The 9,932-nt window shown below is 38.2% G+C and overlaps 1 long non-coding RNA gene across 1 annotated transcript; it reads right to left on the bottom strand.

Moving 5' to 3' along the window:
- Positions 1 to 5,526: 5,526 nt before the first annotated feature.
- LOC134533201 (uncharacterized) lies at positions 5,527 to 9,697 on the bottom strand. The gene is made up of 2 exons (XR_010075266.1): positions 9,540 to 9,697; positions 5,527 to 7,296 (listed from the first exon to the last, which is right to left on the bottom strand). It is a non-coding gene; the product is annotated as an uncharacterized LOC134533201 (long non-coding RNA).
- Positions 9,698 to 9,932: the final 235 nt, after the last annotated feature.

Here is a 9,932-nt window from a genome sequence, read left to right as displayed (position 1 = left end):
TCCAAATGTGCTGCCTTTTCGTTGTCGGTGCTTCCAAATGTGCTGCCTTTTCGTTGTCGGTGCTTCCAAATGTGTTTCCTTTTCGTTGTCGTTGCTGCCTTTTCGTTGTCGGTGCTTCCAAATGTGCTTCCTTTCCGTTGTCGTTGCTGCCTTTTCGTTGTCGGTGCTTCCAAATGTGCTTCCTTTTCGATGCCGGTGCTGCCTTTTCGTTGTCGGTGCTTCCAAATGTGCTGCCTTTTCGTTGCCGGTGCTTCCAAATGTGCTGCCTTTTCGTTGTCGGTGCTTCCAAATGTGCGTCCTTTTCGATGCCGTTGCTGCCTTTTCGTTGTTGGTGCTTCCAAATGTGTTTTCCTTTTCGATGCCGGTGTTGCCTTTTCGTTGTCTGTGCTTCTAAATGTGCTGCCTTTTCGATGCCGGTGCTGTCTTTTCGTTGTCGGTGCTTCCAAATGTGCTTCCTTTTTGATGCCGGTGCTGCCTTTTCGTTGTCGGTGCTTCCAAATGTGCTTCCTTTTCGTTGGCGGTGCTGCCGTTTCTTTGTCGGTGCTTCCAAATGTGCTTTCTTTTTGCCTTTTTTTTTGGTGATGGAGCTTCCAAATGTGCTGCCTTTTTTTTGATGGTGCTTCTATTTTTAATGTTGTTTTGACTCTAGTATTATTGTAAATGGTTATTGATTTGACTAGCGTATTATTCCATACGGTGCTTGAATATAAGCGAGTCCTAGACAACAGGACGCTCAGTTTGTTACTGACGTCGTCGGTGTAAGGATCACCTAGTTTGTTTCATCTAGTGCATAAGTCGCGTAATTACCTGTTCTTGAGAACTCGACGGCATCTTTACCGACTTTATTGACGAACTCGATGGAGGTTGTACCATCGACTGCGGGAACCATGACGTCAGCGTCGACGATGGTGGAGCAGATTCCGTTGGCAACGTCGATGTCAACACTAAAGGAGACTTCAACAGACGTGGTACCTCCAGCAGAAGAGACTTTAATGCCGCTAGTCCTGGCTGCACAGGGAAACTCGGCGAACGCTGGTTCGTCATCAATGGAGACTTCAATGGATGCCGAATCGACAACAACTAACGAACATCGGTGCTGTTACTGCGACAAGATTTTCTCAAACAACAGCAATGCTCGACGGCATGAGAATAGAGAATGTGTCAAGAACCTATATCGTAAAATGTTTGTTTGTGAGAAATGACATAAGCAGTTTGTCAGAAAAGATAATATGAAAACGCACATGAAGGCATGCAAAGGTCCTGCTGTTCGGCAGAAAGTAAAGGTTTCGGCGCAACAACGATGCATTGATGTTCATAAGAGTATGCCTGGAGATGGTGCAACTGCGGCAACGTCAGTATCTGGATCGGGTCTGAAAGGTTCGTCTTCATCACCACGGTATTCTTGCAGCTACTGTGATACGTCGTTCGCATTTGCTCATGATGCACGAAGACATGAGCGGAGCAAATGCACGAAGAATCCATCTCGTATGAAGTTTCGATGTGATGAGTGTCATGAATGGTTTACTCGAATCGATAATTTGCGACGGCATGCGAAAAACTGTAAAGGTGGAGTCTGTGCTCCTACTGCTGAACTACCTGCCGAATTTTCGACTCCTCGATTTAGATTGGAGACACGAAAGTGTACAACCAAAAAAACAGATGCCCAGCAACCGATTGGTATGACGTCTGAACATGGAACTAAACCTAAGACTGTGTTCGGAGCATTACAAGTGAACGATAATGGCTTCTACTTGGCGCAGTCTGCATTTCGTGGAACGTTGAAAGACCACTATTATCTAAATACGTTCGGTGAGTCGAAGGACATTTGTAATTTTCTTGACGATATCAGACAGAAGATAATCAATCAGCTTACTGGTGATGTAGCAACAAACGGACCTTTGAAATATAACTTGTGGTTGGACTGTATATATGGAAAGCCATATCCGTTCGATGACAAAGTGAAGAAGTGTGCATTCAAGACATCGGCTGCAGTAATTTACAGTTCTAACGATGTGAAGCAAACTGTTAAAAACGGTATCCAGAAACTCTGTCAAGAAGAGGTGGACTATGTCTGTAAAGGTTCTGGCTGGACTCTGTCTAGTATAAACCGATTGGAGCTAAGAATTATTCATTTCACACCGCTGCGGAAGTAAATGATTATAAGATTGCTGGCTTTCGCAAATGATCCTGTAGTAGAATAGAAATTATGTAATAAATATTATGTTTGTAAAAGAACTTGTGGCGTTTAATTCCTCGAACCTGTTACTATTATGTTAAATTGATGTTATATTTAATTTTTTTGCATCATCCCAGATCGTACCAAGGACCTTAGTCGACCTAATCGATCAGTATATAGATTACAAATTTATTAAATGAATTTTGGAATTTTTCCCGAATTTCTAGCTAAATAATTATGGATTTTCAAGATGGCGGCCAAATGACAAGATGTCGGGTGTCACAGCAATAATTAATGATAACTGCACTCTAGAGGATAAGAATTAAACTAACATGGCGTCAGCGCACTCTCGCCGACGATACACTGATGATGGCTTCCAGCAGACGAGGACAAGATGGCGGACATGACGTCATACTACCTGACGATATATATGCTTTGAAAAAAAGTGGTGGGAGTCAGTATGCCTGCAGCCACCGCGGGGGAAGGAACAGTCGCCATTTTTATTTTTTTTGCACTCGTCGGGTTTGAACCGAGGACTCCGAGCTCCGTGTCGTAAATGTTTGTTTTTTAAATATTTTATTAAAAATTTTATTATTTAATTTTTTATAATTTTAAAATTTTTTTTCATTAAAATCGGATAATAAATTTAAAGATAGCGGCCGTAACGGAAATTGCAACGGTGATGTCATAATTCAAAATGGCGGATAACACAATGCCTGAATGTTCGAGAAAACGAAATGACGTCATCCAAGATGGTGGATCCAAGATGGCCGCCGTGATCTATTTGTCCCGTTACGTTATGTCCCGTTACACTGTGTACCGTTACGTTGTGTCCCGTTACGCTTATCCAAGATGGCCGACGTGACGTCAGAGATGGACGTGACGTCAGAGATGTGGATCGGCTCTCGGCTCCACATCCTGCATCCTGATCTCGGATAAAGATGACCGTCGAGGTCAAGGTCACATCCTGATAGAGGCTTAACTGAGGCTTGAGTTAAGGATGCTTAAGCCTCTATCAGGACATTTCTAGCCGCTGGGATTTTTAAGGAATAAAAAGGGAAATTTTCCCTCGAAACGGGAATTTTTCCCTCGAAAAAGGGAAATGTTTTCTTAAAACGGGAATTTTTGAGTCATTTTGAGTCGTTTTTGAGGAATTTTGAGGAATTTTTGCCGCCGTGACGTCACAAATCCAAGATGGCGGACACCGGCACCGGCACTACACCCTGAACCCTGTCCCCGGAGCCCCTATTATATACTACTATAAATGAACAAACTATAATACCAGCTATTAGGATAAATATCTGACATTACGCAATAAATAATACTGTAACATATACGGTTTTAAAGGATTTATATATACATGTATCACATAAACAAAACACAGGAAAAATATGTACTGCAAATCAATGTTTGCAGTTTGGTCTAGCTCAGATAATTAAAACTTCAGACATAAATATCAACTGTTTAGTTATAATCGTTAAGTCCTGTGTATCAGTCAGGTCTTGATAATCAATTGAATATATTTTGGGCAATTCCGAATTCAATTGTATGTATAACTAGGCGATATTGAAAGTTCATCTTGAATTTTACAACACTATGTTTTTTGTGATAATAAATTACTTTAGACCGACTAGATCAGACATGGGCAAACCTTTTAAGGGGAGGGCCAGATAAAATAAAATAAAAATATCTATCTGGACCAAAAACAATTAATAAAACACATTTTTATAAGTGATAAACTTAATTTTTTTTATTTTTACATCACACACAACTTATATTATATTGTCACGTGCACCTAGCCGGTGCCACCGCCATTTCTGTCACGTGCACCTTCAGAGGGGGGGGGCGAGAATCGTAGCTCTTTACATAGAAACAACTCGCTTGGCATCAACTAGTCTTAACTTCATAAAATACTTTACTGTACCTAGGATCATAGGTTCGTCATCCCGTACAGGATGTCTGGTGAGAGCTGAACTAAGGAGATTTTGCAAAATAACATAATACTTAATTAAAATTATTTTATTCTTAAAGTCAAATACTCAACATCATTTTAAAGAACATTTAAATAGCGGGATTACAATTTAAAACAATAATCTCTTTACTTCCTTAACGATTGAACGACCTTACAAGAGAGAGAATGAGAGAACTTCACTAAACACTTCCCTAGTCCTTCCGAATACCTCAAATCATAATTAATACTTAAAATTAAAACAAAGATAAGTCCATACTCACATTTTCCGAAAAGCCTTTCTTGATCGATTACTTAAAACTAACGTAGGGGCCTCTCCTGCCCTTAAAATCCGAACGAACATTACATTTTAAAAATTATAACTAAACGACTAGTGACGAAGGCCATTGCCTCCGCCCGAAAGCTTGAAGATGACTACATTATGACCTAACTTAAATTAAACGACTCGTGGCCTCTGGCGTCGGCCATAGCTTCCGCCCGAAAGCTTGAAGATGACTACATTATGACCTAACTTAAATTAAACGACTCGTGGCCTCTGGCGTCGGCCATAGCTTCTGCCCGAAAGCTTGAATTCCTACATCACGAACGAACTAACAACTCGTGACCACAGGTGAGACGCATAGCCTCCGCCTGAGTGAGCCCCGAGTCACCACTCACTTGCGCTTAAATTCGCGCGCCCTGCCGCGCCTACCATAACAAAAGCTCGTTATTGAAGTCAAATTTACTAAACAACTAACTAGAACATCTGGGAAGACTACCCCCCCTCTACCCCAATGTGCAGGCCACACCGCGCGGCTTGTTACGACAGCGCGCCCCAGTAACTGCGGCCCGTGGCTGCGCCAGCGCGCGGCCAAACAAACAAACAAAATTCTGCAAGCCCGCAGCGCGCCGCGCCGGCCCCGTGCCCCAATTACATGGTCACGCCACTTGCGCTGACGAGTGAACAGAGCAGCCAGCCCAGAGTCCCGTCAGTAAAGTCCCTAAATTTGATTTCAACAACCCTGCAAAATTTCAACCCGCGACATAACCCTCCCCTCACAGAGCTCGAGCCCCATCGAGCTACCTCAAAATTACAAATTGTCTTTTTCCATTAAACCATAACTATAAATTCCTCATTTCACAAAAATAATAATTTTCTTAGTTCCTTGCTGTCTGAACATACATCTAGATTCTGCATAAGATTTATTTTAAAACAACAAGTATTCATAAAATTAAATGTAAAACTTTTATCTGGTTTGTTCTCACAGGAACCTTCAGAGGCTCGAGTTCTCAATTCTAAAAAAATTGTTCTGTTAGTGAAGCTCTCTTTACAAATTAAATTACTGTTCTTAGTTTCTCAGTATTCGTTAAACAATGTGCAAATTCTTGATAATTATCATTATTTTTTTTTTTTCGGTTTCCGTTTATTACCATACTTCTTTCGTTCTTCAAAAAAAATTAAGTGTCCTTACAGTGTTTCAATTAATTAAACTCTTATCTCGTGAAGGTTGGTGCAACTCCTCGAAGTCAGTGTTGTCGAGAAGAGTAGCTCCCTGGGCTGGCCATCAGCAAACACCACTCAACTCCAACAGCTACTGGACTGGCTTCCAGGGCAGCTCACAACTTCTCCCCACATCTGCTTCGGAGTTGTGCCATCCTCATCACGAACAGATTACAATTCTGAAACATCATCAACAGGCATTACCATCACGCCTGACAAATACAAAACTAACTACTAAACTGCAATCGATGGGCAAGGATGCAAACACACAAAAAAATAAAATTAATTAATTCAACTGCTAACATAAAGTATCCCACCCTTAGCATAATCTAATCAGGCAAATAATTTGATAGGAAAAACTTAAGGAAGGGAAACATGACCTCCAATGATTTTCCCTAACTCTTGAGTCTTGATCTTCTCTATACAGCAAATAGTCCCCACGAAGTAACTGGGTTGAAGGTCAGTTCACATGGCCCACCCATAACCTCTTCTACTCTTCTTTTCTTCTGGGGGCAACCACAATGCCCACCAATCTCTCTCCATGGTGCCGAACCAGCTATCCCCTGAGAGTAAACAACGTAGTCAATAGAAGCGCAGAGGGGAAACACCAATCTCTGGCTTGTCGAGTCATAAAACTGCTTTATCTTCTTCTTCTTCTGAGTAAAAATATCTGACTAACCTTGCTTCTATTCTTCCAAACAGTAAAAGTTCATCAGGTATCTTCATGAAAGAAACATTCTAACTAATAATTCTTCATTTTTCTTCTTCTTTATTTCTGTTAGTTGTAATAGAAGGCCATGTTAGGGAGGTTATAGGGAAAAAGAGTGGCCAATTCCCACCCCATCACCCACCTAGATCATGACTAATTAACTTTTAAACTTTCTATTTCAAACAAATAAAAAAAAAACATTTTTTTTTATTCAAACTTTTAAACTATAATTACTTTTACTTCATAACCTCAAAAGCTAATCAATAATTCTAAATGAAATTGTGATTTACTGCATCCTTGTTCCATCCGATCTGTTTGTTTATAACCTTTCTTGTAAAGTATAAAATTTTCAAACATTACTAATTCAAAAAAAAATTAAATTCTGGTGTCCTTTGAGTTACAATTAACTTTACTATTTCTTAGCTTGAAATAATTTAAGTTTTCAGAACTATTTCATTGTCTAATTCACAACACTTAAAAATCAACTCAAAACAACAAATCATCAAAATCAATAAGATCATCTGACCTACCTATCAGTACTGTGAACTTGAACTGTTCGTACACATTTATAATAAGCTATTGTATTTAAATTCCAACCTAAATAAGGTTTAAAAAAAACTACTAATCCCTCTGTAAATTAAGAAAATTAACTTTAAAAATTAAACTTAAGGTATTAGTTCTTTTTGACAGCTACCACAACTCACTAGTTCCATTACATTACTATAACCTAAAAAGTTCTGTAAATAATGTTTATAACAAAAAAAAACTCCAGTTACTGTCTTCCATAAAAAAAAATAAAACTTTACATGACCTTATTAATCTCCACTTGTAAGTCCATGGCTGCCAGCTTTCTCTTCTCTTGAATCTTCAGTCTTGGCTCTTGTTTCAGTGATCTTGTATCTTGTCTCTCGAACTCTTGTCATCTTGTAAACTGGACTGCTGCTCAGCTCATCTTAAGGAATCTGTTACAGTTTCAAAAATACATGTTAATTTAAATTACATAATTCCTGTTCTTTGGTCCTAAAAAAAAAATTGTATTATTAGTACACATTACCCTGAAACAACATTATTATTCATTGTTTATTACTTAAAAAAAATGCTTTACCATAAAATCCTTTTTTGTTCTTTTCATTAGGCCTATTTATTTTCCTTCTTCTTAATTAAATTCTGCTTCAAATGTTAATCCTAACTTAAGACCTACCATCTATTTATTATTCATTACCTACATTATTTATGTTACCCTAAAATTCCCATAAGTTTCTAATACTTCCTATCAAAGACATTCTCTCTAAAAAAAAATTTACTTGTGACTCTTAACTTAACAAACTTAAAAAAAACTTTTACACTAGACTTAACTTATTATTCATTCTTAGTTACTAAATTTCTATATGTAAACTTTAGTACTTACAAACAAAAACTGCCTATTTCTCTCTACCTCTTAATCTCTTTCAATTATTACAATAATAATGTTACCTTGCATCTTTAAACTTTCTTCTTTTCAATTAAATTAGACATCTCATAACAATAAAAATTCTGCCTATACTCTTCTTATGGGTGTCCAACCCAACAACAAAATTTCAAATTCTCAAGTTTCCTTATATTTAAATTATGCAATACAAATAACCTCTGTGGTGCCTGTACCCTTTAGGCCTACCACCTTCTCCTCTCACAGCATGACAACTCTTATTCCTCGGGGTCTGTATTCACTGTTCCAAATCAAATATCTCAAATAAATTAAAAACAAATTTATTATTTTAAGAAAACAAAAATTTACATTGAATTTACTATGGAGCCTGGAAATCTTAATGTCTCACAGCAGCTAACATGACTAAATCCCATGGAACCCCAGGTTTACATAACCTGTGCCCAAAAATTTAAGCATACCAGGCTTTCCCTGCACTGGTTTTACAGCATCACACACTATTTAGGGCCCCTGATCTGCCATCAGTCCCAAGGAGTTTTCCCACAACCCCTCTCTACACAAGCGCCTACCGCATTCCTCTCAATTGGCTATCGGTTTTACGGCATTCTTTTGGGATCCGACCATCAAGTTAGGGCTAATCGAACACTAAACCTCCATACTTCCAAACTAATGTAAATCAATTAAATTTTCTCTGTAAATTCTAAAAATCAAAAAAAATTATTCCAACATGCCAAAGAAACTTCCAAAAAAAATTCATAATCTTATCTTCAAACCATTAAAATAAAAATAAATAGATTACTCTGTTTTCTCCTTAATAACTGTAAACTGTCAACAAATATCATGTCGTAAATTTTAACTATGCTTACTGACTCTTAATCATAAAATCTCATTTGTCCTAATTAATAAACAACCGATTTCCTTAAAATCTCACTGTATCTCTCACACTCAAACTTCACTGGCTGAATATCTCAATAAATTCAAAAACAATTATCTAAACTCTTAAAGAAACTCCTCCCCAATTATTCAAATAAATTACTTCACCTTATTTTATTTCATTACTTAAAACACCTTACTCAAAAAAAATTAATTAATTATCTAGCTATCTTCCATTATTATTTATTTACCGAACAAAACTTTCTCCTAAATTAATTTAGTAAAATTCAATTTCACATTAGGCAAGTACACTAACTCTCTACAGCAATGTTTCTCATTTCCCTCCTTCCTAACTGAATCCAATCTTACTTAACCTCCAGGGAATTTACCTCACAAAATAACCAAAAATTTCACTGTAGTGCCTATCTGCTATAGGCCCACTACACAGGGGGCTCTAACCCCACCAACAAACTTCATTGAAATGGTACCCTATCCCATACAGGATAGCCACTTCGGTACTACCATGGGGAACTCCTGCCCCAAACTACTCACAACTCTCAGGATTCTCCTGACCCTTAATTCCGTAGTCAGCCCATCTCCTATGGTCTGCGCTACAATTCCCTTTCTTCCCAGGGACACAACGCCTCACCTTAGGGTCCCTCGCCCTAATGAAAACATTAATTTTGTCTCTCTGTTCTTTTGGAGTAAATTCCCTCTACACACAAAATCTAGCCTTCCCAGTTTTCTCAATGCTTATCGATTTTATAGTGTACCTCCTTAATAATGTTTACAAATCCCAAAAAAATATTTTTAAAACCGAGGTAGAATTTAACTAACAAAAACATAAACAACTTACAACGAAACACTTCTAGCCTATACATCATACACTTCTTAAATTAAATTACTTACATACTGAAAGTTCCTCTTCTCCTAAAACACACTTAAATTTAAATTTATTTAACCAATAGTCTATTTTCTTATCGCTAAGTTACCGTACAGCTGATCAAAACAAGGTCACGGCCGTCCACGTCTCTGTACGTGCTCGTGACGTCACCGAATTCCATCAGGTGCGCCAACCCTCGCTTGCGGTTCCTCCGTTCTCCGCTAGGTCTCAGCACCTCCCCGTCACGTGTTCACTCTGCCACGTCCACTGACGTGTCGTTCTGAAACAACTCTCAACATTTTTCTAATTAAAACAAAACATCACTATAAATTCTATAACTCTCTTTTACATAAACTCTCGTTTTCTCTTTAATTCCTTTCTAACGTTTATCCTTCCCTCGACTGATTTAATTCGTACGT

The sequence above is a fragment of the Bacillus rossius genome, chromosome 6, assembly GCF_032445375.1.
Source record: "Bacillus rossius redtenbacheri isolate Brsri chromosome 6, Brsri_v3, whole genome shotgun sequence".
In the NCBI taxonomy this organism is placed as follows: domain Eukaryota; kingdom Metazoa; phylum Arthropoda; class Insecta; order Phasmatodea; family Bacillidae; genus Bacillus; species Bacillus rossius.
The sequence above is the reverse complement of the archived record's forward strand: the minus strand, read 5'-3'. Positions and strand labels throughout refer to the sequence as shown.